Source organism: Hippichthys cyanospilos, chromosome 13 (assembly GCF_059441005.1).
Source record: "Hippichthys cyanospilos isolate Australia breed blue-spotted pipefish chromosome 13, RoL_Hcya_1.0, whole genome shotgun sequence".
NCBI classification, from domain to species: Eukaryota; Metazoa; Chordata; class Actinopteri; order Syngnathiformes; family Syngnathidae; genus Hippichthys; species Hippichthys cyanospilos.
In genome coordinates, this window is record NC_142381.1 from 14039982 (window position 1) to 14054806 (window position 14825).

The following is a 14825-nucleotide window of genomic DNA, read 5'->3' on the forward strand; positions in this document are numbered from 1 at the left end:
TGCTACAGAATTGTCTAAAAATGGCTGGTACGAAATAAATTAGAAATTGATGACTTTAGGTAATTAAGTACTAAAGTAAATGACTACTTGAGGCAATCAATCACTAAGTTACTTTAGTTCTTTACTTGTACTTTAGTACCCGTATTCAAATACTTTAGTGCTTTAATACCTATTTCATAAATTACTTTAGTACTTAGTTACCCATGGCAATTGATAACTTTAGTACTCAAGGACTAGAAATAATTGCTTACTTTGGAACCCAATTACTTTGATTCCTAAAGTAATCAATTACTTAATACATTAGAAACTGAAAAAATCAATATCTGTAGTGCTTTAGAAATCTGATTACTTTAGCACAGAAACTAAGAAATTACTTTAGTACAATAGAACAATCAATTACTTTCATGCCTAGTTACCTAAATAATTGATTACTATATCAATAAATTACCTATGAAATTTGGTTACTCTCGACCCTAATTATAATCATTTGAAATTTGATTAGGTACCAAAGTACCAAGGTAATTGATTACTGAACATAATTGATTAATTTAGTTCCTAATTTAGTACCAGGCATTTTTTAGATCTTATAGAAAGTAAAAAAAAATGAAAAAAAATGTAAATGTCTTGGGCATTGATCGAGTTCAAAATGACAATTCAAACTATTTTTTTCCTCTGTTGTCATAAAAATGTTCATGCACTCTATCATGAGTACGCCCAACACCTGCCCGAAGTCCAGAAGCAGGTTCCACGTACGACAGTTCTTACACAGTGTCCCTTGGTTGTAAACACAAGACCTTCTGCCACACTACTACTCCTCATGCGCGTCACCATTTCCCTCTCAATCCATCACAGAACAACACTTCCTATTAATTAAAGTAATTCACCCCCTGTGACAATTTAATGGCACCCTCAAATGAAAACGCCACGAGCGTAGCAGCTAGCTTGAAACGCTACGTCGCCAGACTCCCTAAATTCGTCACTCCGGCTTCTCCTCTCTGCGAGGACGCTTTCTCTCATTGTTGTCTTTGAATGAGGTTAATGATATTCATTAACTGTAGCTTCAGAGCAAATCAAGGCGGCTTCGAAATGTCAAGGTCTCTGTGGAGAGATGACCCTCAAAGTGTCACTCAAAGCGTGCTCGTGGAAGCTTTTGCCTCCAGATTACAACAAAACAGCTTGCTTTGTTTCCTAATCTTCCAAACATTGTTGCCGTTTTGTGTGTCACTTATGATAATTAGATGAAGGGGTTAGTCAGTCAGCGTTAATGTCAATGCCATATGTGTGCGTGTTCATTTTTGTCTCAGGCCACATTGATTTTCTCCATTATGACTCATATTAACCAATTTCCTGCCATCGACGGCTAGAGACGTCAAAGATCCAGTTTTACTAGGCTGGCAGTGAATCGGTTAATTATTCTACTTGTCGCTAGTATATATCAAAGAATAAAAAAAGCATTACTTGCAGTAAATAACTATTAATCTGCCCTTTTTTTCAGAACATTTAAATTATTGATTTTCTCCATTATGACTCATATTAACCCATTTCCTGCCGATGTTTCACGTTTGGGCATGGCGGCTTGAGGCAGTATGGGATGTGGGAAAGGTGGAATCAAAAGGACGCAGGACAGACTGGGATGAGGCTCAAAAGAGGATAGTTAATAACAAACGAAAGCAGGGTTGCAATGGACCAAATGGTCCACAAGGGAACGCGAGGCAAGACAGCAGGGGAAGACATACGACAAGGACCAGGCAGCGCAGAAAATAAACAATGACCCGACAAGAAGCGGATGCAAACTGGGAACTTAAATAGACTACACACTTAACGAGAAGACACGACACAGCTGGGGGAGACACAACAGGCAGGGGAAGCTGATTGGATGAGAAGGAGGGCAGGTAAACGGGCAGGTGGACAAGATCTAACTAATGAGACAGGGAGGCGAGGCAGACGCGGGGAAGAAACTATTAAAACTAAATGGCTAAACAAACAACCCAAAATCTCTACAACAAAAACCCATAGCAGAACATAACCCAGTCACATGTTGATGGCTATAGATGTCAAAGATCCATTTTTCTGGTCTACCAGTGAATGAGTTAATCATATCAAACTGATGGATAAATACAAGTGGTCTCGAAGTGTAAAGTCAGGTAAAACAAAATCATCTTTAATCAGTCAATTTTGCAATTTTATCTAGAAGCATGAAGTTGACAAACATGATTTACCTTAGTGGGCTTCACAAAGTTTGACACCGATGATATTGGTCAACGAAATATGTATTTACTTATACAGACGCTTAACGTATTTATCCTTTTTTCAACAGCAAAACATTCATATTTTGTCTATTATTAATTTGATAACAATGATTTTAGAGTTACAAATAATACCTTTTAAAATGCTTCTTAGAAACATAGTAGTATGATACAAACATCAGGCAATCTAATTCTAACCCTAAGCCATAACAAATAGATATTTGTTTTTATTTTAAATAAATAAAATAGAATAAATAAAAGCATGTAATTGTAAGAAGAAAGAAAAAGATAAAACACAAAAATAGCATCAAATATACTTCAATGACATCCATGAGTCAATATTTCTGCATGAATAATAATTATTAACTGATATTTCTGATTTGTTTTCAATTCAAGAGACTTAAAATAAGTGTCCACGTGATTTAAAATAAGGAATAAGGGTTTGAGTTTGTCTATTGAAACTCATATTTCCACTTTCTGTTCCAAAAGCGTTTTAACGGTTTTAATTGTGAGTGAAAAGTAGTTTTGTCATCAGAGTAATAATAGATGAAATAGTATATTTTTACTGCTGAAAACGGCTGCACATTTTCCCTTTAATTGATGAAGTTGATCTGCATCGTCCCTTGCTTTTATTGGGAAGGTTACGAAATATAAAGATGGTATCTTTTTTTTTTAATCACACCATAACATTACAATGTGTTTCGCTCCTAAGACAGGGACTAAAATAAGCAACACTTATTACGGTTTCCAAATTTAAACCATCCTGTAATGTTTTGTTTTGAAAGTGCAAACAGGATGTAGCGCGCGTTCTTCCTCCTACTCTTGACGATTGCGAGTACTTCTCTCCTCTCGTGTCTCATCTCCTGCACTGTGGACGGACGTGTTGATAACCTCCATCGTGTCTCGTTTCAGCGCGGAGCAGGACGGTCGCCACGCCTTTGGGGAGCCACTTTTACACGGCGTCAGATCGCCTCCGGTCTTCGTCCTCTCCACCTTGACAGGATTGTTTCCCCTCACACAAGAGGAACATTTTCTTCTCGTACATCAATCACGCACGCTGCACTGCCTGTTTGGAGTGTGTTCGTGCTTCTGCTGCGTGGACGTCAAATAATTCGGGGAGATATCGGGAGGTCCACTCGTGTTTACATCGGATAGCTCCACGTCGGATCAAGAATGGGGCTTGCAGTGTAGTGGTGGTAAGGACACACTTCCATTATCCTTATTAACGTAATTGAATTAGTTCACGCCCTTGACTAGTGCGCTTCCTCTCTCACAAAAAAAAAAAAAACTCCGTGCCATCCACTGTGGAAATCTGACGATGACCATTTTTCAATAACTGCACTTAATTGTGCGAGTGGGTTCGTATGTTCACTAAAGGGGCGTATACGAGGGGATCTCGCACCCGGCTTTGGGGAGCAAGTGACCATGTGACGCTTCGCTATTTGACTGGAAAGATAAAGATGGAAGCCGCTGATCCAAGTTCTCACTACCGTACTGCCGCGGGAGTGGAAACGAGAAATTAAATAAATAAATAAATAAATAAATATATATATATATATATATATATATATATATATATATATATATATATATATATATATATATATATATATATATATATATATATATATATATATATATATATATATACACAAGCACAGTTTTATGATCAAGAACTGCAAATGAAATTAGAAAATTGACATTGTCTTGCATTTTTTTAGGGAACTTTTGCTTTATTGGGACATATATAGATCTAATTTTAAATTTATTCTTTTCTCGTGAGGGTGTTGTTATATTACTTTGTATATGTGACGACTTCAGAATTGAGTACTCCTACAAGTATTGGTCTGAAACAAAGTGGCGTCGATTACGGCTCCAGATTTCCTGTGTGAAGTTTGCATGTTTTCCCCATGCCTGCTTTGATTTTGGTTCTCTGGTTTGCTCCCACATTCTCCAAATATGCATGATAGGTATACTGGACACATCGATGTGATTGTGGGTGTGATTGGTTGTTTATCTCTGTGTGTTCTGTTATTGGCTGGCACCAGGTCAGGGCTTACCCCACCTGCTGCCCAAAGATGGCTTGGATAGGCAGGTGAGGTTAAGAATATGAATGGATGGATGATTGACAGTTCACTTTGATCCATGTGCAGATGTATTTTGAAATCTGGTTTTCTTCCAGTGGCAAAATGGAGTTTTGTAGGTGTACCTAATGAAATGGCCACGCTGTACAGATTCATACTGTATGTGAAAGTCATACTGTACTGTCGAAAATGGATTAAAAAAAAAATCAAAATGATGCACTAAAGCGGTGTGTTTTCTTTTTTTTTTTGCCTCAGGCTGACTGATGTAGCAGCTTGGCAAAGCAAGCTAAAAAGGATTTGTTATCTTTCTTTGGCAGCTTACTGCAAGGTGCACAAGTGCGAGGCGAGCTCTGTCACAAACCAGTTAGGTGGGGAAGACGTCTACTGGGGATTTGCTGATATTACCAGTCAAGCCACACTTGCGTGCTTCGTTCCCACGCCCTCGGCTCCTCTCAGCGCTTTTCATCACATTTGTGGACTTTTAAGGCTTCCTCTGGATGCCGCGCTGAGAAATGGCTCTTTGCTCAGCTGTGCTGTCACACTGTTGTTCATGTCAGCACTGCATGTCTTTTCAAAGGCTATTGTTGATTAGCTGCAAAGGCGCCATCAGCTTTCCTGCTGTAACAGCCTCTTTCGCAGCACTCATGATGACATGCTAAAACGGTCTCTGGTCGGAAAGATGCGGTACTAATTACGGGTGCATTCAGTTTCGGTTTTCCACAGGCGGCTTTCCGCAACTTGGCATTGTTGTGCAATTTGTTGAGAGTAGTTGTCAAACACAGGCTTTGGAGTGGCTGCTACATTTCATTACATGCTACAAGTGGAGTATTTTAGTGATGGGACAGGGAAGCGATGCTTCAATGTAATTGGAAGTGATTATTTTGGTTTGAGGTAACAAACAGCACACAAAGCACTACTTTGCACAAGAAGGAATACTCAGTTGGAGCTGTATTGTTTGATTTTTGAATTTATGTACAGTGCTCCCTCCTTTTTGTTCTCTTAAAATAATAATAAAAGAAAAACAAAGCAGAAATTTACAGTAAGTCTCCCTTTAACCAGTTCTTCTCAATTATATTTTACCTAAAACTGTATCTTTTTTTTTTTTTTTTTTTTACTCATTCAATGGGATGTATTTTCATGTTTCTTAAGAGTCTGACTTTGAGTTGACTATAAATAAGATTAGAATCTATAAAAATTGTATAAGTATACCTAAAACTGTATTTGTTTCAACATTAACTAAAGAAAAAAAAGGAATATAAATCAACTTTCAACAAATGTTAACCATTTTTTACTAATAAAAACCAAGTCCGTAAAAGTACTTGAAATTAAAAAAAAAAACTCATGTATATTCTTATTTTATTGCATTTACACTTCACATGGAAAAAACTAAGCCTTTTCCCTGGGGTCATCCGCAGCCCCCCCGGCATCGCCTCAGGCACACACCATTATTTGAGAAGCACTGCCTTTAACTTCCTGAGACCCAGCCTATTCATTTGTGTCCATTTTGTCTTAGCATGACAGCAAAGTTAATTGCATCCCACCCAAACACGTGAGACAACATTTAAATATCAGCTGAAATACGTTAAAAGGTAGAGATCAAAAACAATTCAACATGTATATTGAATCTTTGACTTCATGACATGAAAGAGTCTTGTTCAGCATTATAATTATATGTATATTTAATTGGATTTTATATGACGATCCATCATAATATTACTATACATTGAAATTGATCCATAGCTGAGAAAAACACTTTAATAAATCCTTGTGGCATTATGTTACAGTTATGGAAATTCATTTGATTGTGAAAGAAAACACTAGGGAGTTGAAATTTCCAGCAGATGATTAAAACATGTAAAATTTTAAAATGCGGTCATTCTGACATTTCTATGTGATTGCAGATGGACGTGTGAGATTTTGTGTACAAAAATGATCATTGTCCAAATTTTGGACTATATAAAACCGTTTGTAATTACAATTTTTGAAATGCATATTGATAGGATTTGTTACATTGATTTTCCTGCGATTTTTTTTGCAACATTCCATTGAGCTGAGGTCAAACTATGTCAGCAAACAGAAAATTCTTTGTTGACTTGTGTTTCACCTTAAGACAGTAGGTGGCGGTAGAGACCAGTTAACGGCTATGTCTTATAGTGTTATCATCACGTCTCAGACTACAAAGACAGGCCATACAATTTCACAATTTTTTTGTGGGTGTTTCCAAATTTACCCTACATATGTATGGCTAGAACTGAATAATTTGAGTGGTTGAAGGAAAAATAAATATTCATAAATAACTTTGATCATTACGCCTTTAAAACATTTACAAAACTAGAGAAAAAAAATACAATGTGTATCGTTGGTAAAGTGTGCGCACAAGTGTTAAAGCCCAACTGTAGTTAGTATCAAACACCATATTTTTTTGTGTCCATTTCAGGCATTTTGCTTGACACGAACGACTTGCTCCCAGAATGCTCCATTGTGCGTGAGTCACATCAAGTGTGCGGGTCCAGACAGAGGCAAAGCAAAAATGTTTTTCCCTGCCACTTGACTTTGTAAAGTGCAGAGCAGATGTGCTGCTCTTAATGAGAGCGAGAGACAAGTCTGCAAAGTGGGACGCCTCTCCGTGTTTGTGTAGAAAGAGGGCAGGGTCTGTTTTTGTGTCTGAGGCGTAAGGGCCGCTCGTCTGCTCGCGATGACAGCTTTATCGCCGGCCCAAGGTTTATGACGGTGCGCAGCGTACAAGGGCCGAGCCTTTTGTGTAGGAATTCCAATTGTCTATTCCGCCGACATGAGATAATTCCGTCACGGCCTCGAGGCACAGCAATCAAAACAGCAATATAGGAAACAGCCCATACAGGGGATTGATACAATCCCAGAGGATCTTGGGTGCCATCTAATCAATTAATTAATCTGTCATGCTGTGATTGGCTGGAGAGGAGTACAGGCTGTGCCCCGCCTCTTCTCCAAAGACAATTGGAATGCTTCCAGTTTATTCCTAATGAGGACAAGTGCTGTGGCAAATGAATATATTAGTTGAGTTCCATATTTCAATCTAGTGCGATAATATGATCTAAAAATGGATACCGTACAATATTTAGAACCAGTGTCCAAAGTTGTTTTTTTTAAATCCTGAATTTTAAATGAATTCTTGAGTCACTAACATTAAAGAGATATCCTTTCAATTAATTCGTAGGTATAGACATTTTTTTTAATCTAATTGGAGATAACTCAACTTTGGGGAATCATTTAAATAAATATTGGGAACAACTACAATTTTTGTTTAATTTTCAATTAAAACCAAGATTGGTGAAATTTTTAACTTTGTTTTTTTTTTATTTATTTATTTATTTTTTTAAACTTTTTTGACTAAAAAATGATATTTTTAAACAAGTAAACAATCGCTTTAGGTAATTAAGTATTTAGGTACCAGTAATTGGATACTTGAGAAAAGTAGTATCAGTCGTAGTAGTCATAGTAGTATTTTATTTGTAAAGTAAAAGACTATCGGAAAATACTGAAAAATAGCCGCAATAAGTGAAATCCACAAAAAATAATTCGCAGTAGTTTTTCTATTTACAGTATAATTTTTCAATATTATTTTAATCACAATATAAATAGTTGTTTATTCTATATATTTAATTTATATATATATATATATATATATATATATATATATATATATATATATATATATGTGCTTCATGACGCTTTATTTTTCAATTTAAATTTTGATTGAAAAATGTCTGCAAAACAGCAAAGCACTGTAATCCGTACGTACAGTCGAAAGTGGGATAAATGATGACGTGTTAAAGAGGAAACTGTTCCATCCTTCTATTTTCACTTCATGTAGATCTCATGGTCATGTGACGCAAATCCAAATAGTGCATGTCTGACAGGAACTGAAAACTTTTCAGGAGACCTCCTTTGGGTTTTGCAATACGAAAAGGAACTTGATACTATATCTGGTGAAAAATAAAGTCAAAAATGCCTAGTGCGCATTTTCATCTCATTGTCAAAACATCTTCCAAGTATTCATAGGGGAAACACCTCAGTTTGACAAATCAGATTACGTCGGGGGTTAGCTCCAGATGGGTGCCTTGTGTCAGTTTCCGCTCAATTCGACATTTGATTGACTGGTGGCCCCAAGTCAGCTGGATGTCTCCAACCCGCAGTGGCCCTGAATAAGATAAGTGGCGGAAAAAATGGATTGATTCAAAATGAGAACAGAACAGTTTGATGGTGCGCTTGACAAAGCCTGAGCATGATGAGGAGTCACTCTTGTCAAAAGCTTCACGCGCCTCCGTATAGAGCGAAAAATCAAGGACAAAAAGGAATTTTGATGGAATACAAGAGAGAAGTGGGGGAGCCACAGTGGGGTCTTCTACAGGCATCTAATTACCTCCCAACAGGAGCTTTGACTCCATGGAAACGCTGCACACACATTGCCGCCGTCACATGGCTGTTGCCGCACATGGATTGGCTAAGCAATGGCATTTGATTGCATCCTACCGGACTTTTCTTCCGCCTCCCTTATCCAAAGGTTTTATTCCATCTCCAGCACAATGTCCTTGTTGTCTTAGTTGTACACAGAATATGCATTACATTACCAGTTACATATTCCCTGTTTACAATTATTTGAGTAACTACTTACTAATTGTTATGGTGCGTTCTCTTTCTAGGTTTCTAGGGATTCTGTTATGTACCTTACGCCGAAAAGATGTCTCTGTATGACTTCTTTTTTCAAAAGAAGTCTCGACATGACCTTTTTTCACCTGTGAAGCCCTTTGAGAGTTGGGTGATTCAGGGCTATACAAAATTTGATTGATTGAACCCAGAGCCGGGGTGACCCATCATGCATTAGGTGACAAAACTACAGGTACAACTCAAAATACACCACAGTTACTTCAAAATTAGGCTGGTATACTGATACTAATGATACTGATGTATGCTATCTCTACTCAAACATGTATTTTTTAAGACACATTTGATACCATTTTTTTTTCCAAACCCATACCAGTATGATTGGGTACTCTCAATACCTGTATCAGCCGTCGGGAGTATGTACTGTACCTTGAAATATGGCTGGCATCAACAACAATACTATCTGATATCTCTGGTTGGCAATGTATTTTTTTCTAAGGGACATTTGATACCACTTTTTTTTTTCAAAATTGATACCAGTATGCTTGAGCAGTCTCAATACCAGTATCAGCTACCATTAGTATTACGGTTACTTTGAAATTAGGGTGGTATCTGCCCCGGTACTAATGCATGGTATCTGTACTCAAATATGTATTTTTTAAGACATATTTGATACCACTTTTTTTCTCCCCAAACTGATACATTATGATTGGGTAGGCTCAATAGCAGTATCAGCTGCTGTCGGGAATATAAACCTGGTAATAATACCACGTATCATTATCAACAACAACAAAAAATAACCCAGTTATTGGTCAAAATTTGTACTACAACTTTTGCACATCAAATGTTGTCAAATTGACCCGAGTAACAATTGATCCCTTTTGATGACACATAATGGGGTTATTTTAGATTAAACTTTTTTTAGATTGTATTAGAGCTGTCAAAATTAATCGAATAATTGACAAGTAATTGATTATGAAATCAACCAATAACTATTTTGATCATTTAGAAATAATTTAGCACCATCATTTAACTTAAGATTGTTGAAATCATTGAACTTTGATTGGATTATACGAATAATCAATTAAATAAATGATAGAAAAAAAACAATTCTGATAGTGACAGCTTTAGATTGTAATAACTCATTCGCTACAAAATCAGTTTAAATTATTTTTTTACGTATATAGCCGTCAATGGCAGTGAATGAGTTCATAAATTGTTTGACAGCTGATTTGGATTCAGCATTGTTGAACCCTGAGGTAAATAATGTCTTCTTTTATCAAGCCAACTAATGATATTGCTTTCTCTAATCATACAAGTGTCTTCGGGTCCACAATTCCGATCAGTGCAGAATGTGAATTCCCCCTACACTAATTACGCCTCATTGACATCATACATCAGTCGAGATACGGCGCGCGGCATCTGCCCGCACTCGTCATAATGAGCAGATAGATATCACATCTGCACGAGAGGAGACAGCCGTGCCGACTCCAGTAGACGTCTGATTATTAGATTTGCATCTGTTGGCGTCGTGGCAACGCATTGCACACGTTTGCTGTGTTTGTGTGTACATGAGTCGGCTCATTAAGACGAGCCCTTAAAAGACTTTGAGGGATTCCGTACGCTTTGGTTTCGGCATTTACTCCACTCGCGCTTTCATTCGCTCGTTCTTTTGTTCGCTAGGCCTTAAATGGGAATAAATATTGATATTTACAGGGGAAAATTCCCCTGCTATTTGATGCTGCTTTCAGGGATGATTGTAGATTGCAATGTTTAGAAGAACACGAGCGTCTTTTGTAAAGATTTAAGCATGTTGTGAACGGCAGTTTTAGGACACATGGATAAGACTCGTCGTCGCCAAGGGTATACTTCATCCCATCTCCAATTTTGTGTAAATAATACGCACGTCAAGTGGCAGATACTCTCAGTTCATTTCAGGGTGTCATTATCGGGCCCATCTGAAAAGGGGCGAAAAAAAGTGTCATTTCTCACACGCGGAGTGGTTTTCAAGTGGTGTTGTAGGGTTTCATAATGGTGAGCTTTGTGTTAGGCTGATTTTTTTTTGTCTAGTGCGTCTTCACTGTTTTTATGAAATTTTGATTGAGGCTGATAAGGAAGTTTCTAATGTGATCTGGATTATAGAATTACAGACCTTTTTTTTACAGGTGATGGCGATAATTATTTGTCAGTAAGACAAATAGAGCTGATATTTATATTCTATAGAATAGAAAAGGACATTCGTTCTTGTCATATGTCTTTGGGTTACTGTTGGTTGAAAGTGAGTCATATCTAACCCTCCTTCTTATTTTATGGGTCAAACTGGCCAATTTGAAAGTTAAAATAAATCTTGAATGTAGTTTTTCGGTTATAGACTTCTTTAGTGAATCAGTGACATCAAGGTCAAGTCTTTGCACAACTTCCTGTCATCCTGTCATCGCTTGTAAAAATGAATATTTGCTTGTTTTTGAATGGTATATATTTAACGATACAATTGTATTGTATGGATTTATGTGTCAAAAATAACGGCATGTGTGTTACTTTTATACACCTGCTATTAATGGTTCCAGTTGCTGAAGGTAAAAGTTGAAATAATCGGCAAATAGGCTGTTGGCAAATTATTTTTAGCCAATGTTTCAAGGGTCATTATTGCGTGATTTCACTCAATTAAACCCTAAAGATGTAGTTTTATGTAACATTGTATAACATATTTTGTATAACATTCAATCTCCACTACCTATTTATATATTTTTGATATGAATTGTATTCAATTATTTGGCTAAACAAGGGTCTTAAATACTTGGTACTAAATGAACTATGTACTAAGGTAGTGGTTCTCAACCTTTTTTCAGTGATGTATCCCCTGTGAAACATGTTTTCAGCCAAGAACCCCTTAATCAAAGACTTTTCGCATTAAAAAAGAAAAGACTTAAAATGTCCCATCAGTGTCTGATTTACTAAACTCTAGAGCCTCCCAAAATGAATTTGTATTAGTCCACAAAAAAAAAATCAATATAACGTGTCATCTTTTGGATGTGTTCTGTTATCAAAAGGAAATAACTTAATTCTTAATAAATATTTGTCCGCAAAAAATAATCAACATAGTGTCAGACCTGTTCTCAAAAAGAAATAATTATGAATAAATATTTGCTCACAGAAAAATATTAAATATAAAGCATACTGTCATCATCAAGTGTTTATAAAAATAAATGTTCACACAAAAATATTCAACTTAAAGGGTCCTCGTTTGGGATCATAGTGGAGATGTGTTCACAAAAATAAATCATTAACTTGACAGGTAACGAGAGGTGGCACCTGACAAGTTGGGTCGAACCATTCCATTGTCTAGGAGAATCTGAAATTTTAAAATAATGAAACTAAATAACCTACTGAACATAAAATATGTTTGATGAACTTATATTTCCTGAAATATTCAATAATTAATTATTTTTAAGGTATTTTTGCATATTTTTTTTTGTTTCATTTAAAACCTCGATTACCCCCTGGAATTCCTTAAAGTACCCCCATTTGAGAACCACTGCCCTAAAGTAATTAATTACCCTAGGTAGTAAAGTAAACGATTGAAAAAAAAATTGTCTGGAAATGGATGAATAGACTCTTAAAAAATTGTAAAAAATAGTCTTTGGAATTGAATGAGTTATTTTTCTGGCCTTATAAACGGTAGAGCCCAAATGTGGATTGTTTGTTTCCATTCAGAGAATGAATCCTAGCCACTACTGATCGGGCAGTAGTGTACGTTACGGTGTTTTCATTCATCTTTAATGAATGGGGATCATTTTGCCAACAATGTCTGTTAGATCATCGTCCTCTCTGGTAGTCTTCAGATCATGTATTTGACTAAAAGATATACAGTATCACCTCTTTGTTTGCTGCTGAATAGTAGCAGCGCAGATGGTTGCATTTACAGTGAAGGTGTGACCAAGTTCCACTGCTAACTCTTTCAGCCCCTTTATACGAGCCCATACTCATGACCCACCCATATGCAACTGTGTCCAAACTCGCTCAAGAATGAGGATGTCTTGATGGGGCGTGAAGGGAGATTTCCCAGTGGTCTTTGCAGTTTGATGTGTAGTGTCGGCAGGCTGCAGAACAGGTGCCAAGTGTTAACCTGCTCCGAATCGTATCGATGACAATAAAGGGACTCGGGGAGGGTATCCCTGATAAGTGCGATTCCCAAACATGTGTCAGCCTGGGAGCAGAATGGGTGGGGGGGTGGGGCCCAAATGCCTCTGCGGTAACTTAATCCTATGTTGGGCTGCAGTGTGGGTGCAAGTGTGCATGCAAGTTTATTTTTTCTTCAAGGCACAAAGAACTTCTTTGTTTGTGGGTTGCTCTCCGCCTCAAACAGACGCGCGCCAGCGACCACAATGCTGAGCCGGGTGAACATATGGCCGCATTACGTGTTGTTTAGCTTTGCGCGTGTGCATCGGCATTCAGGCGCTACACTTTGGAGCATAAAAGCCGGCCAATTGGAAAGCAGAATTTTGACTGCAGGATGAATAAAGGGGCGCGCAAGACTAGAGTTACAAATAGGGACGATGGGAATAAGCTTGCAATTTTCTGGAAGCATAATTTTATCTTTCAAAGAACACTCTTGGAGTCTTCAGGGTTGCAAAGCACCAGGGCACACAGAACCAAAAATTCACAAGGTAGCATGTTTTTAGAGCACACTCCCAAAATAGAGGACATTGCCATGTGTTCAAGGAGCAATCACGTGGATGCTAAATTTGTGTCGGCAAATAAAGACAATTTTCTGGTTTCCTTCTTACGTCTAAACTTATCCCATCCAGTAACAAGGAAGTAACAGAAACAAAACATGTGCAAGGACCTTTTAAACTTGCAAGTGTCTTTTTAGGTTGACATTTGCAATGCAGGCAAGAAGTAAGCTAATTTTGAGGGGAAAACATGGATTGTGATTTTTCTGACGATTTTTAAAAAAATCTGATCAGTTTAATAATCAGCTTAAGTAAATATGAAAAGGTAAATAAGAGTATAATATTCAGTCTTGTCTTTTATTTTTTCGTCAGATTTTGCGTTTTCATGTCAGTTTTTTCTTTGATGTGATGAAATCTGCGTGACAAAAAATAGTCCCCTGGCAAAGCTAAATGGATTTAAAAATGTGTAATTTTGAGTTCTTTCAATGTGGAGGTTCAAAAAAGTCAAGACTGTGGTGCCAGAATTTGTTCAAATAATAAGGATGTCCCAATCACATTTTTTTCCACCCGAGTCACTTTATTTTCAAGTGTGTGGGAGGATCTTTTATGTTTGAATATCATTGATAAGGTGAGGCAAATTATTAAGAGCGTATGTCATAGTGGTACATTTCAGGAAGTTATTTGCACAGCTGATAAAAAAAGAGGAAGGTGTATGTGACGTTTGTTGTTTATAGTTAAGTATTGTGAAACTGAACAGCCAGTAAGCATTACTGTACTGTATTACTTCTTTTTACTGCTCTGCTACACTTATGAGAATTTAGCCAAAGTAATTTGCAGTAAAGCATCCTGCATTCTGCCTCGATTTATTCCCTACACAAACAAATATTATACTCATTCATTTGTATGTGATGGGGATGGGACTAGACTCAAATCTCACAAGACGAGCTCACTCACACGTTTGAATCCACGAGAACGAGCAATGACAACATTTTGGCAAAATTTTTAGTGGAAACAAATGGCAATGAAAATGTTTTTAGTTTTCAGAGTTTTCTCTTTATCGAGCAGACTGTAAGACGATTAATAAGCTTTAGGCTCATTTTGACCCACAGAAGACACATTTGACTCCGCTTGGTGTTTTCAATTGTGATCAGTAGCAATGGCAACCGTGTCAGGATGTC

At 37.1% G+C, this 14825-nt stretch overlaps 1 protein-coding gene across 1 annotated transcript in view; it reads left to right on the forward strand.

Moving 5' to 3' along the window:
• The first annotated feature begins 3090 nt into the window (after nt 1–3090).
• Nucleotides 3091–14825, forward strand: part of LOC148413953 (ras-GEF domain-containing family member 1C-like) — a 30108-nt gene continuing 18373 nt past the window's right edge. The window contains exon 1 of the mRNA XM_088431814.1: nt 3091–3442. The gene's annotated coding sequence lies outside the window, so the exon portion shown is untranslated. The remainder of the gene's footprint in view (nt 3443–14825) is intronic.